General features: G+C 46.3%; 2 protein-coding genes across 3 annotated transcripts in view; one reads left to right on the top strand and one right to left on the bottom strand.

Moving 5' to 3' along the window:
* The window catches only part of Dock1 (dedicator of cytokinesis 1), a 503,223-nt gene that overhangs the window by 211,716 nt on the left and 271,163 nt on the right, over positions 1-20,344 (bottom strand). The gene's annotated exons all lie outside the window — the stretch shown is intronic.
* The window catches only part of Insyn2a (inhibitory synaptic factor 2A), a 57,086-nt gene continuing 56,297 nt past the window's right edge, over positions 19,556-20,344 (top strand). The window contains exon 1 of the mRNA XM_034495036.2: positions 19,556-19,733. The gene's annotated coding sequence lies outside the window, so the exon portion shown is untranslated. The remainder of the gene's footprint in view (positions 19,734-20,344) is intronic.

The following is a 20,344-nucleotide window of genomic DNA, read 5'->3' as shown; positions in this document are numbered from 1 at the left end:
ATTTTTCTAAATTGGTGATTTGACTTAAGGCTTCAAAACTTCTTGTACCTTGAAAAGTCCTGAGAAAAGTCAGTACCTTTGGAAGCTGGGAAGAAAGGTACTTTTGATGATACCTTGTTTCAGGGTCAGTCAGCCCAGGTGCATTGTAATGGTTCTTCTACAGAAACTTGACATCCATCCCGACTTAGGAAGGGTGCTTATCTGGTTCAGTCTCAGGCTGATGGGTAGGAAAGGTTACCCACTTAGAAGCCTCAGCACATAGCCATCTGGGAACTTCCCAGTCCTCTTTTCTAGTACAAAAAGTTCCCTCTGAAGACTTTCCTAAGCAGGTCTTCCTCCCTGGAGCTGGCCACATTTCTAGAAACATACAGGAAACTTTCTCTCCATCCAGTGAGTATCTATAGCAAGCACACTGAGGCTGTGTTCAAGAGTATATTTATGTCTCCTTGTACTGAATAGTCAATTCATTTCTGTGCGACGCTGGCAGGCAAGCTCACTTATGGTTGTGTCCTACCTGGAGCAGTTCAGCATATTTGGAAGTCATGAAACCTTCCCAAAACGACTCCTGTTTTTTTTTTTTTTTTTTTAAAGATATATTTATTTTATTTATTTGAGCACACTGTAGCTGTCTTCAGACACACCAGAAGAGGGCATCAAATCCCATTATAGATGGTTGTGAGCCACCATGTGGTTGCTGGGAATTGAACTCAGGACCTCTGGAAGAGCAGTCAGTGCTCTTAACTGCTGAGCCATCTCTTCAGCTCCTAAACAAGACTCTAAAAGCTCACGGGTTTTGCTTTCCCTGTGGTCTCTAATGAAACCAAGATACGCAGATGGCATAGCTCCTAGAAAACAATTTCAATTCATAAATTTCACAGCCAGCCCCTCTTTTCACCCTAGTGTGTCAAGGATTCTATCACTCGAAATCCCAGTGAATAAACTCTGCTATGGAGGCTAAGATGTATTTCCTGGGCGAGTGACAACCCCATCAGTTCATTTTAGGCAGAAGCTCTGGCCAGATGGTTTGGTACCAGAGGCACACTCTGATACTCAGTGCCAATCAAAGAAGCCTTTGGGTCAAAGGTGGAGTGAGAAAGAAGAAAGGAGGTAACCTGACTCTTACTGGGCATTTTGACGTTTTCCATTATTCTCTTCTGGGTTCTTTTTCTGTTTGTTTCTGCTATAAAGATGGTAGGGTATGACTATTCTGGAAATTTCCATCTCTTATCCGAGGTACAAGTAAGGTCATTCCTCTTTTTTTCCCTTTACCTTCATTTAAATTATCAGGGAATTGAAATTTGGGGAATCAGGTGTTAAGTCTTTAAGTGGGATTCAGGGACAGAAAGTGGCCATTGTTCACAAGGCATTATCTAGGCCATCTTGTTGGTGTCAAGGTCTGAAAAACAAGGCAGACTTATGTTCGAGTCTTATCTGTGACTTACGTGTGAGCACTTATCTGTACCAGCTCACAGAGGCTCAAGACAGGCAGGGGCTACAGCCCAGCTGTGGATTCTGTTCTAAATTACCATGGTCATGTGCACTGGGCCTCTGCAGGACCTGGAGGCTATAATGCTCATGGCACACTACACAGTTCTGCACTCTGGAAGACAGCCAGCGTGGACAATGGGCAGGGATGTATATGGCTCTGTTTGTCCTGCATCTACAGGAATGTTCAGCCAAGTATCACAGGGTAAGAGGAGAAAGATAAGGCTCCTAGCAGGCATGGCTTCTAGAACTTTGTAAGTCGTCCCTTTGGGTTCCACGTGGCACAGCAGTCTGCTTATGCTCACAGGGCTGGGGTGCCTTACCAAGGCTTCAGTAGAACACACATAGGGGAAGTTGTAGAAGAGACAAAGAGCAAATGGGAAATGTCAGGAAGCCTTCTTAATTGTGGTGCAGGGGTCAGCATGCCCCGAGAGATTTGAATATGGGGTAGAATAAGATGACAGAGTGTGGATAGGGGCTTGCAATCTTGGTTGCAAACCTGGGAGTTAAAAAACCCCATCCATCAAAAACGTGTCTGTGGAGGATTTTCTTGGGTGGCAGCATCCCTAGGCAGGCAGGCTATGGCTATATAAGCTCATAAGCAATGGTCCCATGTTTTCTACTTCAGTTCCTGCCCTGCATTCACTCAATGACAAACCATGACCCAGAGGCAGAAGGTGAAATAAACCTTCTCCTCCCCTAAGTTGCTTTTGACCGTGCTGTTTATCACAGCAGCAGAACACTAAACTAGAATAGAATGCATGTGCTTTTGGGTGAGGAGGAGCAGTGTCCCAGGCTAGACCTCACACTACCACCACCATAGTGCTATCACATAGAAACTGTATGTATACAATGAAAAACAGAACACCATAAAATGCTGGATTAAGAGAAGTAAAGGGTAGGTAGTCTGAAAGGAAGCAGGCTGGTCAAGTCTAAGCACTGTTATTCCTGCATTGACCAGACCCCTGGAGCCTAAGAAGGGCTGAGGCTGCCCAAGTCTGGGGAGAATATTAACCTTGAGGACAAGCTAGCCCTGAGGTCTCATCCTAGAATTACTAAGAGCTGGGAGATGAAAGACCCCACCAACATGGCTCTCATTGCAAGCACCAATCGACGTCCAGATGTCCATCCATGAAGAAACGATACATCTGCTGTGACCCACCCAACAACTGGCATTTGTTTGCTAAAGAAGATGAATAGCCTGTAGCTGTACTATCAACAAGCATAGACCTGTAGTACAATGTGTGTCACTGAAAAAGCTCAGCTCACAGAAAGGGTAAAACACTACAAAACAACTAACTCTTAACCATGTATACTAGAAACAGAAGAAAATCAAAACGTAGTGAACCCCAGGTCTAGAGAGACACACAGCAGAAAGAGGGAGAGGAGTACATTTGAGGGAGCAGAGTACCCCAAGATCCAGAAGCGCCACACGGGGCTGTCTCAGTAATTTCCAACTCATAAATACATTCTCCGTGCTCATTTTGTGTGTGTGGTCTACTTTGATTTACAAATGAGAAAAGTAGAAAATGATGCATACAAACATGAATGATCGGTTGGAATAAGGAAATCTCTACATAAGGAAAGCTCATGACCCTACAAGCTTAACATGGCCAAAGAAGCAACGTTCCCCAAAGCATGTTCCCCAGGAAACAGACCATGTTGTATGTGCCAGCCCGCTTTCCATCGCTGAGAGAAAACACCTGTGCTAGCCAGGTGTGGTAGCGGACACCTACAGTCCTCACACTTGGGAGGCAGAGACAGGAGCATCAGGAGCTGGAGGCCAGTCTGGGCTACATGAGTTCACACCACTAGCAGAAAGAAAGGTGCTGCCGGGAGACAGCTGTCAACACTGTGTGTGAACCTGAAAGGACGGGCCCAGGAGGGTTGGGAGCAGGGGACAGAAATAGTTTGATGTTTTATATCCACTTGCTATGATATGTTTACTCATTAAATGAGTATGCATTGCTGCTCAATGTTTTAATTAGGAAGGAATTTTCTTCTCACGTGAAAAGATGTGAATATAAGAAGCAGAGAACCATCACTGTGAGAGGCGGGAGGAAGTCAGCATGCAAGGAAGAGAGGTACTGCACATCCTTTGTGGCTAAGAGAGGAATAGGAAGTGGGGATGAAATAGTGTCCACCAAACAAGCCAACTCAGTCCTTAAGAGAAGGCCTCTGTCATGGAAGGGCAGAAGTGTGAATTTGTAAGGTTCATCCTTTACTGGAGAATAGTCTAAAGTTAGAACACTCCTAAAGAAGTTAGAACACTCTTAAAGAAGACAACTGCTTCTGAATTGCTAGGAGTTTGAGGAAGGGCAGAGGGGACTGGAAAGCATGCATGATGCCGAGAGAATATGGTGAGGTACCAGAGTGAGAAGCATGGTCCTGCAGAGTAACCAGCTGCTTAGCCGCTTGCAGGATCAGAGGCTGCTCCGCTTTCGAAAGCAGTAGGTATTCTACCTCAGGACTGTATGTTAACCCAAGCACATGAAGTACAGATTAATATGTAAAAGAATGGAGACAACTGCATTGTTGCATGGTAGACTGGTATCGGTTTGCTTTTTTTTTTTTTTCAAGATTTGAGAGTAACATGATGCTTCAAATAATTTAACCCTTTACATTACTGAATGGCATCTCACAGACAACTCATAGAATTAGTGAGCCAGAACTGAAGACTTTCACTTCTTCAGAATATTTTCTTTCAGAGGCTTTGAAAAAATATACACAAACTTGTACAAGTACTTACAATTGCTAGTTTTAAAAGCTACGAGAGATTAAACTGGCTTCAGAAACCATAATAACAAAAACTAGTTTTAAGCAGTATGGAAATAGATGCTTTTCAATATTTACAGTGCGGTTACCACGGATTAGCATAAACTGGAATATATTCCATACACACAGACTACCAGCTCCCAGTTTGGCCACACAGTGCAGAGTGTGGTATCCATTGCTTCCATTGGGAGTCAGGGGCTGACTGAAAACAGGGCTTGTTACAAGGAAGGACTGTTATATATGTTTATACCTTGGGCACTGTTCAAATGTCAAAATTTTGAGTTCTAGGTGTTATTAAACTGTGTATGACTTTCCCAACAGGGAAATGGCTAGGACTCATTACGCTAACCATCATAACTGGTGAACAGGTACAACTGCCTCCACCAGGCACAGCCCCTTTTAGGTGGAAATAAAATTGGGTTAGTCAAAGTGAACTTAATTTTACTCACAGATTCAAATAGCAGAAGTGACAGTGTATGGAGCAAGAGACCCTGGGCAGTGTGTCAGGACAGACAGCTCATTTGGCACAGACAGGAATTGGTTTCACATACAGAGAACAGAAGACAGGGTGAGAAAAGAGTGAGGATGGGCAGGCACTTGGTCACAGCAAGTATTCAAGGGAGGGTGCAGGCTCTCATCCACGGACACATGAACAGCGGGAAGGCCTACCCTAGGAACAGAAGGACAGCAAGAGGAGCCCACTACCTTTCTTCTTCACAAAATAGTCCCATTCCTGGCAGCGTGTTTTAAAAAGCAAGTTATGAAATCAGGATTTTTCTTATTCCACCAATTATCTAATCCATAATTTCTACTATAGAAAAATCAATGCCTTCAAAATCCAATACTATAATGGCTGTTAAATGTCAGAGGCGAATCTGACAAGAATTAAAAGCAAAGAGACTGTCTATTTCCTCTTGGGAGAACCCAGAGCTCTGAGGGAGAAACTGAGTCCAGACCTCAGATTTTCACACTGGGTGACGCTGACTATTAAATTGGAAAACAGGGTGCCTAGCAGGACTACCAAGGTCAGTAAGTGCCAGGAAGGAGAATCCTCTCCATATGCCTGAGTGCATCAACCCCAAACCCTACAACTTTCATTTGGGAAGCACCTGGGAGAATGCCATGCAGATAGATACACAAAACACAGAAACACCATCTAACTAGCAAGATACACTGGCACTCCTACCCTTCTCACAATCTAGGGTCTTCCCGGCTCAACTGGGGCCTTAAAGGATAGACACCTGTCCATTGCCATGCATTTGGAGGGCTGCCTTTTTAGCTAATCCTTGTATGTCAGCAATACTCTAATGCACACTTACTGCAAAGAGGATACATCTCCTGTGAAGTATCCTAGATAAAATAAAACAAAGAAAGTCCCGGCAAGATGGGTCAGTGGGTTACAAGCACCTGCCGCCATGCCTGGCAATCTGAGTTCAATCCCCAGATTCCATTTGGTGGAAGGAAAGATCCAGCTCCCATAAATTGTCCTCTGACCTCCACACACATGCAGTGGTGGCTCCTGCAGGTCCCTTCCCCCATAAATGTAATAAAAGATAAACAATGGATAAAAAGAAAATAAGACAAAATCTAACAGATGACAGAATAAACCTCGAGGCTGTAGGATCTTGAAAGGTAGGGAGAGGATGAGAAAGAAGAAGAAAGGAAAAGAGGAGAAGCAGGGAGAAGGGGGGTGAGATGAACTTTCAAAGCCACACTATTGTAACCTCTGCCAGGCAAAGAATCAGCCAGGAGACAACTGAGGGCTTGGCCTGGCCTCAGTACACACCACAGTCATGGTCGATGGCAGCCAGGAAGCCGTTTAGATGCAGAGCAAAGGCCAGATGGAGAACTGAAAAATCCATAAACCAGAAGCTGCAGAAGAAAGACACCGCCCCACCCAACCCCCTATAGACAGACAGATCCTGGCTGTCTAGGAGTCAGAAGGCCCTTCTGACTCCATAACCATCAAATTGCAAGCAGTACCACATTTCTGGGAGAAATTCTCAGTCGCCATTCCCTTTACAGCCCCTTAAAGTCTCATGTCACGTCCCCGGCTTTCCCAGACTTCAGTGGGAGTCATTTGCAGAGCCAAGCAGGGGCTATTCTTTCCAAGCTGAGCACTGGGGCCACCTTTCATGGCACAAATGATGCCTATGGCTGTGCTGATGGCAGCTGAGTGAGGTCTTTACAGTAGTTTCCATAGGTAATGGGGCAATAACCGCCAAATTTAAGACGACATAAAAAATTTCATTCTCTCAGCAAGGAGACCAAGAACCTGAAAAAGAAATCTCTTTCTTTCTCTCTCTCTTTCTCTCTCTCTCTTTCTTTCTCTTTCTTTCTTTCTTTTTCTGATTTGGAAAAAAAGACAGACAGAATGACTGGCAGTGAATCATAATGGTACAGACTGGTGATAAGGAGAGATTTATAACTGATTCTAGGGACACCACAACTGAGGAAGGGGCTTCCCTAGACAGGGCCCAGCATCCTTGGAGGATTAGACTTACAGGAACTGCAGACTGTGGCAGACCTGCTAAAATGTCAGAGAGGCTCTTAGCTGAATCTGCCAGTGGGCATGTACCTGGGAGGCAGTGTGCACTACCTCCAATCTGTCTCTAAGTGGGGGTGTACCTGGAAGGCAGTGTGCACTACCTCCAATCTGTCTCTAAGTGAGTGTGTACCTGGGAGGCAGTGTGGACTACCTCTAATCCGTCTCTAAGCATCCCTGAGACACTGGGGTTCTTCCTATACATTCAATGGCTCTCTTGTGGGAAACCATTAATTTTACACCAGTTTTGATGTCAGTCATTTCTGTTGTTGGTATTCTTGTTTTCTACATTTTTATGCCTTATCTACGTTCCCAATTCATCATCTTAAGGTTTGAGGGAGGCAGGAAGAAGGGATTTGGTGATCTTCCTGTGCTTTAAACACCCATCTCCCAGGTAGTGCCATGACACCCAGGCTTAGCATTTGATTTTGACAGTAGAGGAGAAATGGACCTTCAACCCCAAGCGCATGGAAACTAGCAGGCAAGGACAGGTATATATTCTACACTGATGAAGACTGGCCCCCAGGCTCCTCCACCCAGCTCATTTCTCTGTTCAGTCTTCATTCCTGAAAAAGACTGTCTACTGTACAACCCCAGATTTGCTATCTTTCAGGAAAATCCAATTTAGGTACTTCTAAATGACCCCTAATTTTCACTCTAAAACCCCCAAAGCAAGCTAAGTCTCTAGCTATAAGCATTCAGAGTCACCCTGGAAATCTCTCTATATGGACCATGAAACCACAACTCGAAGGGACAACTCATGGGTTGAAGGAGAGGACAATGGGGAAGAGTAGTTGTGAGAATCCAAACGGATTTCAGATGAGATAAATGGCACCTGGGTTAGACACACTTGGGAAAGGTCAGTGTAGGTAAGTCCTCAAGGCCGGGTAAACAGAAAGCTGTCACTAAGACAGCCTGTGCTGGCAACCCTTCAGTACTCACAGAGCTCTGTGGAGAGTGAATTGATTTTAATAAATGGTGATGTTAAACAGAATTAATGGTAGCAACTCTGAAATACAGCAACACGAATTAAGTTTATCTTATATCCCTAGGGGACACTGCAAAGTACTAATAGATGACAGGGTGTGGACAAATTCCAAAGAGGAGTGGAAACACTCAAAGATGCCTGGAGAGTTCACAGAGCACTATGTCACATTTGGGGTGTGTTTTAAACATAAAGGATGGGTCAGGCAGATATCTCAGCAGGTAAAAGGCACTTGCCACACAACTGTGAGAATCTACAGAGCCCATGTTAAAATCAGGCACTGGAGCCTATGTCTGTGACTCCAATCTTTGATAGAGAAGATGGAAAAAAAAGAGGAGCATCCACAGAAGCCCATGGGGCTGCAATCCTTGTGTACACAGCAATAAAAAGAACAGGAGACAGTGTCTTAAACAAAGCAGAAGGTCAAGACTGATACACAAGGCTATTCTCTGATCTCTACAACCCAGTCATGGCATAGGCACATCTACACACACACACACACACACACACACACACACACACACTCATACACGTCCACAAAATGATGCAGTGATAAGGTATCTCAGCTTCCTGGAATAAAAATCTATAGTATTAAACATAATCTTAAAATGTATATTTGATTGATTCTTGATTCTAACTCTAGTGAAAAAAAATAGGAAGCTTATGCTTAATAATTTTTCATATGGCTACAAGAAACAATTATAGAAACTTAACTATTTATCTCAATTGTTTGGAAAAAACTATCAAAAGAAAAAAAATCCATATATCATATTCGTCATCATAACAGCTCCCATATTAAAAGCCTACAGCAAAGACAGTACATTTGGCTGCGTGAAACATTTAAATAAATCAGCTGGAGATGAAAAGCCAATGTTAACAGCATTGTCTAATGTTCTGGGGGAGCAAACAGCCTCAGCACACACAGATCTCCTTAAAGAGATAGCTGTACTTTGTCTCAGAGAGGCACTCTGCACAAACACTCTGGTTCCTTCGGGGACTGGAGAGGTGGCTCAGTAGGTGAAGGATCTTACTTTTCATGAAGAACTGAAGCAGGTGCCACATCCCTTACAGCTGGAGTTACAGGTGGTTGTGAACTGCCTAATGTAAGTGCTGGGAACCAAACCGGGTCCTTTGCAAGAGCAACAAGTACTCTTAACCATGAACTATAGCACCAGCCCCACAAATAACCTTTCCTTGGAATTCAAACACAATTAACAGATTGTTCTTTTGAGACAGAATCTTTCTCTGTAGCCCTGGGTATCCTGCAACTAACTATGTAAACCAAGGTGGCTTGGAACTCACAGGGATCATCTACCTGTCTCCTGAGTTCTGGAATTAAAGCCTCCCCCACCCCCGCCCCTATTTTTTTTTTTTTTTTTTTGCTTTGTTTTTAAAAAGTGTTTTCTATAGCTGTCCTGCTTCGTCAGCAGAAACCAGTTTTCATAACAAGATGTTATGGCCCATAAAGTCTTAAGATATTTTAATTAACTTTTTAAAGGAAAGTTTGCAACACCTTTTTTACAAAGGATTCTTTGGAGCAACGCTTCAGTAGTGTTCACATTCATCTCAAAATATATGAGAAACATCCAAGTATTTGGTATGTTCAAAAATGCAAGAGGCCCGGTTTCCGGGATAGGGCCAGAGTGCCATTAGGGCTCATCCATGTTCATCTAGTAGATCTGGGCACCAAACATGGCCAGCTCCAGCCATGCTTTGCCTGTCTACAAGGCAAATTGCTTTATTCTGCAGACAGTTCTGAATCCTACCAGCCCCAGGAAGGGGTGTTTATGTAAGAGTCTTAAGTTCGTCTTGTGCATCGACCCACCTGAGCTTGCTTCTCCAACTGGCACTTGGTGCTGGTAACTCTTAACCTAGTTTTACAACTAAGGAGAATGAAATTGCTGATGTCATCGAGTCCCAGAAGTACAGTGTGCAAAGACACAGTGACATCTGTAGGTATAGCATAAGGAAGACTGGGAGGTAAGGAGAGTGGAGCTCTGACTTTCCTAGACAGGGTCCAGACTTCACTTACAATGAAGGAGTGGAGGAGTGATGCCTCCCAAACTTGCCTAAACTCCTCTGAGAATAGCACCTTAGATTCCCAACTTGTTATTTATCCCAAAGACAGCACCATGTCCTTTAGGTACCATGCATTAACAAGCTCCAGCTTCACAAAACATTGGAAAGCGGCACAGACAAGGAATCTTCCTTGTGTTAAGCAACATGTTTTTGAGTCTTTGGGCCCTATTAACAGTCCCTGGCTCAGGATACTGCTGGAGACAAGCCTCTTCCCAGATGTCTGGAAGAGGAAGAACACTTCCTCTAGAAGTCATGTGTTTTATCAGGTGTTTCTAGCATTTCACACTGGAAAACCATGTTGCCATTACAAACTACATGTCATCTCACCATCACCATCACCACCATCCTCATCCCCATCCGATCCACCATCACCATCACCATTCTTTTTAGAAATCTCATATTTAAAGCACATTTTCAATTTTGTGTGAAGTAGCATCTGTGGCTATCCTCAGCAAAAAGCTGATACTCAGCACTCAAGCTGGACACATCTCGTCAACCTCTGACACGTACTCCATCAGATGAAGCCGAGCCAACACAGAACAGCAAAGTTCAGCCCTAATCCACTCACCCACTGGTCTTATGAGCTGTACTCTACAATATCAAACTGAATTCAAGCAATTTGCCTACAGCAAGGGCAGAGAGCATGGAAGCCACAGGCTTGAACCCTGGAGCTTAACTAGGTAAGTGGAACCCCACTCTTCTGTCTATGCTGAAGTTAGCAGAAGAGAAAGTTCCAGAACCAAAAACTCTTCATTAACACCCAGAGACCAAAAAAGAAAGAGGCAGTATCATGAACCTGCAAGTGAGGAGGTTGCTTCTTCACTATTTTCATAGTGTGAATGAGTCAGAAGTCTAATTTTAAGGGATTTGAAAGCGTCACCAACGATTTCGTGTGATAATATTTACTCCACCGGGAAGAAGAAAAGGTGTCATCGAAATTAATTATTTTGTTTTCATACTTGAATGCAGGGAACAAAATAAATCTCAATAAATTTCATCTTTTACTAGAACTTCAGAGCTTAACACCATAGTCCAAGATATCTAATAAAGAGGTGTTTTTTTTTTTTTTTTTTGTCTTCTCCTGCTCATCATTTCTGTCTTATTATGTAGACAGGTAATCTATATGCAAGTGAGTGGAGAGGGCTGAGCTCAGTACTGCCCAGGTTTCATTTACAAACAAGGAGAGAGGAAGGGAGCCCCCAGTGGCCGCTGAGGATAACATCCATTTCATTCTCCTGACTACCAGCCTGCCTTTTATTTATAAACTGCTTAACTTTATGGAATCAGTTTCAAGTAGTCAATAAATTCTAAAACAAAACCTTGGGATTCACACTGAAAACACACTCAGAATGAATTTGGATTTCCAGCTATCTTTACACTGAGCAAAAGCTGTATAAACATACCCTCCCCCCTCTCCTATAGACACGTATATATCACACCCTATAAAGCACAGTGACTTTCTTTGCTTAATCTACTGAAATACTTAGCCAATGGGTGCCAAGAAGAAAAGGCCTCCATCACCAAGGAGATGACAAGACCTCATGGCTTTTCCTTACTTCAAGATCTATGGTGGCTTGGAGGACCCCATTGAAGTTTCCTTGCAGTAAGGGGCTGTGACAGCTGCAACAAAGGGGTTCAGAATCATGTTCCAAGTATATGCACTGCACTTGAAATTACTGGCACAAGCTATTTACAAATGAAGAATTGCAGGCAGCATTTACACATTCCCATGCTATTCTTTTAATTCTCGGAGTAAAATCCGCACATAAAATATGTTCATAGAAATGTTTGAGTTACTTTAGCTTAAAGGCACAGTAGAACTAGCAGAAGGGAACAGAAGTAGGGTCTAAAGACACATGCTCCTTAGAGTGTAACATGCCTGCAAGGTACCATGGCCTGGGCTATGCTGAATGAAGAGACCCCTGGCCTGCCGGACAGTGCATTAGATGAATAACCTGCTCATCTAATCCCCGGGATTTTGTAGTATATAAAAAAATCCATATTAATAATAAAGATGCAACTGAAAATCTGTGTGTGGACTTAGAGGTTATCAAATATGAACAGATATTTACAAAGACATTTGTACTCTTCCAATGTGGACTTGGGCACTTAAAAACAAAAGCCATGTCTTCCCACTCTCAGGATCCACACTCCCCAGTAAACACAACATCCAAAGTCAGGTAATCAATTCCTAGACCCAAATTAGCAAAATAATTTATTACACTGAGTATAAAAATGTCAAGGGTGGGTAATTAGAATTATATGCACAGCAAGCTACTGGAAGAAGAGGAACAGGAGGAGGAGCAGGAGGAGGAGGAGCAGGAGGAGGAGGAGCAGGAGGAGGAGGAATAGGAGGAGAAGCAGGAAGAGGGGGGAGGAGAAGGAGGAGGAAGTGCTGTCCAAATTAGCTGGGGCTCAGGAATAAAAGCAGGCAGGGATTTTGTGTCATCAGTAAAGGCCACAGTAATATAACTTTATTACTCATGGCAGAAAAAAATTATGAAGACCAGCTCTGCAGTGTATACAAAACATGTATGTTGTGATGGATCATTTTAATAACTGTCATTTGATGAGGACAACATGTGATAATGTCACGGAAATCACATGGGTGAAGCAGAGTGCTATCCCATACAAAAGCATCCTGCTCTGTAGCTGCGTCCATGTCTGGTCTCTTGAAAGTTCCAATGACAAGTCCATTGAGAGGAGGATGTCTAGCCAAAGAAGGGAAAGAAAACTTGGCCAGAGGCTTACCAGTTTGCAGCAGGGAGTTCAGCACAGGACTTGACTGGGGTCAGAGTGTGTTCTTTTGGGCTGCTCCCATGATGGCCTGGAGCATTACAGTTAGCTTAGGACACACGTCTCTGGTATTACTTAGGACACATAAGAACCATGAAGGGGATTACAGTAGATAGCGACATCTCCTCATCCTGCAAGACTGCTCAGCCCAAATCAAGCCTCACTAAGTCACCACATATATTCTACAGCAATGTCAAGGGCAGATAAAAATAAGGAACTGAGCAAAGCAGTAAGCAGTCTGGCAACGCTCAGGACCTCTGCGTGAGTCTAGCCTCTACCACTTCCTATCTGTGTGACCTTGAAGAAACTGCTTATTTTTTTTTTCTGATTAACATCTGTGGAAAGTATGTCCCGATATATTTCACAGCCTTCCCATGAGAACAAAAGCAGACAATACACAAAGTGCCGGGGCACCCAATGCTGCAGGCTCGTCACAAGAGTGGAGCATCATATGCATTTAGTGTGAAGAGCCTAGGGGACAGGAGACTTTCATTGTCTTCTTCCCTTTCTCCTATCCCTTCCTGCATGCCTAGGAAGGCTGGGGACAAACAAGGACAAACCAGGAAACTCCTATGCTGGATGTTGCAAGACAAGTGCCACCCTGCCCTATTCTGACTTCAGGCCTCCCTGCAATGCCCCAAGCTGCCACACAGCCTCTGTCCAAGGACAGACTTCAGATGGAAGAGCAGAGGACAGTGTTACACAGAGTGGACTGGAAGACATGCCCTGAAATTTGAGAGCAATTTTTATCCCTTTTTGACCCAGTTCTGGTTAGAGGTGTCATCTTTGGCCTGGGCAGATGAGCTGCTTTATAGAAGCTGAGCTGCAGCAGGCTCAGCGAGATGGCAGCAAACACGGAGAATGGCTCTGGAACCAGCTACCTCTGTAGCAGAAGGCTTACTCCTTAGATTAGACATGGATGGCGAGAAACCCAGTTACTACCATAGCCCAGGCTGAACAGAGTAAAGTGAGCCAAATAGCTACTGCAGGCTTGCTTCCTTGGTGTGTCCTGGGGTGGGAGAGAGAGGGTGACCAACCTAGAAAAGGAAGGCTGAGGTTGTTTTGTTTTGAGGCAGGGTCTCACTCTGTAGCTATGCATACCTTGAACTCCTGCCTCATCCTCCAGATAGCCAGGATTATAGTCATAAACCACTGTGCCCAGCTGCCTGTGGGTTTGATGAGAGCCCAGCACGTGTAAGTCTGGGAGAGTGCCAGGAGGACATGCCCACTCCATCCTTCCTCACAGAGCACAGCTGCTGCAGTTGTTAAAGAGAGACTAGAACCACCAGCATCCTCTTTAAAAGGGAAAACATCTCATTTCCTTAAGTTTTATTTGCAGTGACTGGTTTAGAAAACCTGGGATTTTCACCAGTCTCCTAGATGCTCAGCTTCTCCCAAACTAATTAGATGAGCGGCCAATAAACCATCTCCAGTCTCTTATCTTGGAAGGGAATGAACTGGCAAAAGAAGGAGCATCAGGAGGGTGGACAAGTGGCTCTCCTCCAAGAGGGCAAGATCCAGTGACCAGGACCATTAGCAATTGTGGGTAGGGAGCTTGACAAAGATGGAGATGCAAGCAAGATACAGGTCCAGGAGGCAGAAGGTAGATGACAAATGGAATGTCTGAAGAGGGTGTCTCACTGGTCTCCTGGGCTAAGGGGAGGCCTGGTTGCAGTGCATTTTGGGCATCCTGATGGTCTTGCTTTTGAAGAGAGAGCAGAGCTTGCATTTGTTACTGTTCCCATCCAACAGGGGCTCATCAATGCAAGCTCCCTCTCCTTTGTAAAAGTGCACTGTGGGTCAACCATGTCTGCAGCTGCAGCCTCTGAGCTGGAGGAGAAAAACTGTTCACCACAGACTGTCCCACCTTGAGTCACTTGAGAACATTAAAGTAGGAGGTGGGAAAATCATTCCCAAGTGCGTTGTGTCACAGGGGCATCTGAGAGTCAGGAGGGCCAGGGTTCTGCAGCAGCTTCACTCAGAACTTTCTCACCTGCAGGTAAGTGAGCAGAGTCTGGAGAGCCCTTCATTCCCCTTTCCCTTGGGTTTTGGCTCCAGCGATAAAAGCTCATTTCACTGACAATAAGCCACTCCATTTAGAGAGATGTATTATAAGGCATGGTGAAGATGCAGTGACAACACAGACAGACAACACAGACAGACAAAATGCAAGGAGATGACAGGATACCTGCTTCCAATGGAGGTGCAAGGAGGCCCGCAGGCTCTGTGTAATTAACTGCCAACAGTAGCTTCTGACTTCATACCAAACACCACAAACATCTGCCTTGGACTCCCTGTGAATGAATCCTGTGATGCATACTCTCTTTGTATGTATGTATGTATGTATGTATGTATGTATGTATGTATGTATGTATTTAAAGACGTGTACAGGCAGTATGCATGCAGTGCCCTCAGAGGCCAGAAGAGGGCATCAGCGTCTCTGGCACTGGAGTTGCAGACAATGTGACACTTGTGAGAGCTGGGAATCAAAGCCCGGTCCTTTGTTAAGAGCAGCCAGTGCTCTTAACCACTGAGCATCTCTCCAGCAAATTAGTGATATACATTCTTCCTCTGCATGGTTCCAAAAGTCTTCTGGCCTCAGAAGGTAATAATTTGGGGGTGGTTGTTTCTAGATAATAGTCCCCCTTTGACAAGACCAAGAAATTCTTACCCATTTGCTTCTTAGTAGATATGTAGGCTACTTTCAGTTTGGAATTAAAACTGCTCAGAACATTTTGGGACACACACACACACACACACACACACACTGCAGTTTATCATACTATTGGTTTTGTTTTGTTTTTAAGACAGGGTCTTTGGTAGTTCAGGCTTGCTTCCAACTTGCTATATAACCAGGATGACCTTGAATTTGTGATCCTTTTGTCTCTACCTCTCAAGCACTGAGTTTGTATATATATGCCACAAGGTCTGCCTTCTGCAGGCTGAGCATGGAACCCAGGGCAGTGCTAGACTAGTTCCCTAATAACCCAGCCTCTTCTTCTGACCAATTCACTGGCTCAGAATTTCAGGGTATGCATACTTCCAAGAAGTCAAAGGAGCAGACTGTGTGGGTTAGGCAGCATGAATTTCTGTGTAGTTTTATTCTCTGGCTGCCTCTGCCTGTGGGAAATCTCTTTTTAAAATGGCTATTTTCTCCTTTGCAAGACTACCTTTTGAGGAGAAATTCTGAAGCAAAATCTAAGAAACCAATTTATACCTAATTGATTCCTAAAATGAGTCTACTTTCTTTATTTCTGGGGAAGCTGAACATAAGGACTCATTATAAACCCTTAATATATACATCTGTTCTGTCCATGCAGAAACAATGATGCAAAGAGCATCTGTGGGCAGCGAGAAGGCCAGAACTCCTCCCCCCACAGAGCCCCTAACACAAGGCTGGCTTGAAGGTTCTGAGCATGCTGGTGCTCATGGCACAGTCATCCCTAGTCAAGGGAGACATACCCTCATCAATATCTCAATTTGGGATGGCAGACTTAGTGATGCAATAGGTAAATGCATTCATACATGTGTTTTAAAACTGCAGGAGGTACATCGATGGTTTGCTCATTCCTGGGACAAAATTCATGAGAAGAACAACTTAAAGAAGAAGGATTGTGGGTGTGGCCTATTGTTTGGGTGTGGCCTAGAGGTATTAGTTCATCATGGTGGGGAAGGTAGATTGGCAGGCTGCTCCCAGGTCGTAGGAGCGGCATGGCAGTATATGTTCAGGGCTAGGACTTCTCCAACCTCTGGTAGGGGATGGGAAGTGGACTCCAACTAGAAACCTCAATGACAAACCTCATAGCCTGACCCCTGCGACCTACTTCCTCCAGATAAGCTCCATTTTTCAAAGCTCCCACAATTTCTTCAAGCATTACCATCAGCCGGGGCCCAAGTAAGTGCCAGTGCAGAGGCATCTTATATCCAAAGCGGGATAACAGTAGACCTAGCAACAGTCGAAGTTACTGGGCAGCTTCAGAACTCAGAGCAACCATGGATTAGCTAGAACATCTTCTAACCTGCCGGCCATAGCATGTCATTGTTTCCTCCTCTAGGTAGCCCCTGTAGGGATCTTTACTGACACTGTCCCTAGAGACACCTAACCAGCTCACAGTGCTGCCTGTGGTTGCGCCCTGTCCTCCTCTGCACACTTTTCTGTCTATCTGATTTTACCCATGGATCCCAAACCTAAACTTTCCATTCTCAATAGTGCCATTCCCACATTGCCTGTCAGATTTGCAGTGACATACTTAATAGGAAAGGGGGTTTTTAGTCTTATGGATTTGCAATAAGGTAAGATTTACAGAAAGTTTTCTGGACAGAATTCCCAGCACATCTGGGGAAAGGGAGGGGGCATGTCAGGCAGAAACCCTTGTCATCTTCGGTTATACAGTCCTAAGTCCTACACACCCTCTTCTGGCTTTTATCTGAGTAGCAGAGTCTATTCACACTTGCAGACTGTCCTAGTCAGAGTTACTATTGCTGTGATGAAGTACCATGAGCAAAGGCAACTTGGAGAGAAAAGGGTTTATTTCACCCACAGTTCCACATCACTGTTCATCATCAAAAGCAGTGAGGGCAGGAACCTAAGCAGGACAGGAGCCTGGAGGCAGGAGCTGATGCAGAGGCCATGGGGTGCTGCTAGTAAGCTTGCTCGTCATGGCTTACTCAGCCTACTTTCTTACAGAACCCAGGACCACCAACCTAGAAATGGCACCACCCACGATGTGCTGGGTCATCCCCCATCAATTGCAAAATAAGAAAATGCCCTTCAGCTGGATCTTATGGGGGCATTTTCTCAGTTGAGGTTCCCTCCTTTCAGAAACCTCCAGTTTGTATCCAGCTGACATAAAGTCAGCCAGCACATAGGCCCTTTCCCCAGCCAGATCCAAACAGCCTCCTAGGCTAAAGACATAAATGGGCTATCAATCAGAATTGGGAGAATCTGGGTCCTAGGGGGCATTTTAAAGAGTGGGAGGGACAGAGTCTAGAATCCCCAGGCTTGGCATTCTCTCCCTAACCACTAGGCCAAGCTAGATATCAAGGAGGGCCCTGAGCCTGCAGCTGAGTGTTCACAAGATCAGATAGTCCAGTAGAGGTGGGGTAATCACCAATCTGCAAGCTCACAGTCCTCCCTGATATATGGCTGGGCCTGGTGGTATATCTAGAGAAATCTTCTTTTACCCAGGAGCATGGGCGTGTATCCCAAGGGCTAATGAGAGACATGCAAAGGGAAGATATTTTATAATGCCCTCCTTCTGGAACATGTGGGCACATCACCTTACACAGACAATACAGTATCTTAAAGAAATCCCTTTAAAAGAGCTGAACAGAGAGCTATATGAAACAGAGAGCTAGGCTCTATCAGCCCACTGTATGAGGATAGAGCAATGGAGTGACCTGGAATACTAAGATGGGATACAGGGATAAAAGAATACATAGGAATAAACCAGAGCCCATCTCCTGTCTGGCAAGGTGTGCTTGTAGGTGTGCGGGTGATTAAGAGCATTTTCCATCTGAATTCCCAATTCACTGGCCAAAGCTTACCACCATGTTAACAGTGAGGGCTACCTTCCAGTATGTCCTAGGTAGGGCTGAGAGACCTGTATCCAAGAATACTTAGTCCCAGTGTCTGCTATTCAGCCCTGCGATGCATCAGGGAAGACCCTGAACCTGCAGCAGAGAGCTCACAAGACTCTGGTGGAGTTTGGGGTATGTGCTGGGAATTGTCCTTTTGTTCACGCTAGAAAAATCTCTTTCCAGAGTGTACTTACCTCTGATCAAAACAAACACAATCTTACACTGCCTCTCTAGGGGGGTGAGGGGCAGAGGGACTAGGAGGTCCAGATGAGGAACAGTGAGGATGCCTGCTCTGACATGTACACAAATTATGAGCATGCAACAGAACTGATAGGCAGGCAGGCACACTCTCTACTTTGTCCCTAGGCCAATAAACAGGTCTGAGTTTCAGCCTTTATTTGAGGGACAGACTCCTGGTTGGTTACATACATAAAAATTCGGAAGAGAAACCCTCATCCCCAGTCTCTCCAAAGACACATCTGCAGGTAAGGGGGCGGGCGCCTAGCCCCAATGTCCACTCCCATCTAGGGTATTAACTACCCAGCAGAGGTAGGTTGGTTGACAACACAGAAAGCCATCAAGCAGGGTTCCCTATAGACAGCCACATTCCCAAAGAAGAAATCAAGAGGGTCCCCGCGCCTGCCTGAGGTGGCTCCTCGGTAGACTCAACAAGTTCCAGGGGCCTCGCAGCGCCGCCTGCAGCTCAGAAACCCTAGGATGTGGCAGAGGAGCTCCGCGCACAGGCAGCAGGCAGCGGCTGCTTCCAGCACCTCCTCCTTCTCCTCTTCCTGCCCGCGATCCGGCTCTGGCTGGAGGGGCTCCTTCACGCGCCCGGCCCCCGCCCCACGCACGCGGCCTGGCCCGCCCCCGCCCCACCCCCGCCCCACGGGCCCCGGGGCTCCGCCCGCCTCGGTGGCAGGCGAGCGCACAGGCGACTGGCGCGCAGCTCCGGGTGCCCTCTCTACAATCCTCTGGCCGCTCGGCTCCATAGAGTAGCCGGGACCTGGAGCCTCGGCCAGGACTCCCCTCCCGCTCCCTCCCCGTCTCCGCCCCCTCCTCCCGGCCCCGGCTCCCGGATCTCGCCGAAGACAATTGCAGTAAATGAGGACATCTGAGGAGCACGGAGCCGGGTGGCTGTGGCTGGCTCCGCCGCGCCGCGATCGGGCGAGCGCGCGGGCGTCCCCGGAGCCGGCCGAGCCACTGCCTCCCCGTGCGCGTCGCTGAGCAGGAGCCGAAGGGACTCGAGCTGCGGCGCGGGGGCCGGCCGGGCCGGGCGGGCCGGGCCCGTGGCAGTGGAGGGGGCGGGCGGCGGGCACGCAGCTGGCCAAGTCCCCGGAGCCGAGCCTCCTTCAGCGCGAGCCCGGCGATTCTTGCCGTGGATGCTCTGCCCCGAGTGCTCCGTGTCGCGCCAGGCTTGCCAGGGTCCGCGGCAAGACATGCCCGAGCCAGGCGCTGCACCGACCTCCACTTATCAGTAAGCAGCCAAAGGTAAGCGGAGCCCAGCATGCCCTCCTCCTGCACCCGAGCCCGCTGTACTTGACCGCTGGAAGATGGGCGCAGACCCTGGCTCTTGCGCACGCACTCGTCCCTAAACTGGCTTCGCCTGGGTTCGGGACGGCGGGTGTAGCCCAGTGTAGACCCAGTGGCGGGGGTGGGGGGCGAGGTTACGCAACTGCATCTGGCAGGACCTAGTCGCCTAGGGGCATCTGGCAACTTTGGCTACAGTCTTGGAGGAGCGGGAATGTGATGTCTATTCTAGACAAACGCCACAGCCTTGTGAGCACAGGACATCCTTGGCCAGGCAGAACTGGGCGGGAGGGGGTGGGGGGCTCTGGGGACGACCATCTCCCTGGAACGTTCGAGGTTTTGAAAGTATTATCCAAACTAAAGCGAACTGTCAAGTACAGTACAGCTGATTAACTTCAGGAAGATGAGGGGAGAATAAGTCTGAGTAGAGGGGCCCTGCTGCCTGCCATTGAGCAAAGACTGAAGAAGAGCGAAGGCAAAAATGCCCACGTGAAATGTTGGTCTCCTCTCTTGGTTACTGGTATAGACACCTTCTTTGAGCTGGGGTCTACACCCGCTGAGTTTCTGGGTGC

Source organism: Arvicanthis niloticus, chromosome 1 (genome assembly GCF_011762505.2).
Source record: "Arvicanthis niloticus isolate mArvNil1 chromosome 1, mArvNil1.pat.X, whole genome shotgun sequence".
In the NCBI taxonomy this organism is placed as follows: domain Eukaryota; kingdom Metazoa; phylum Chordata; class Mammalia; order Rodentia; family Muridae; genus Arvicanthis; species Arvicanthis niloticus.
Note: the sequence above shows the minus strand (reverse complement) of the source record. Positions and strands in the feature narration are given on the sequence as shown.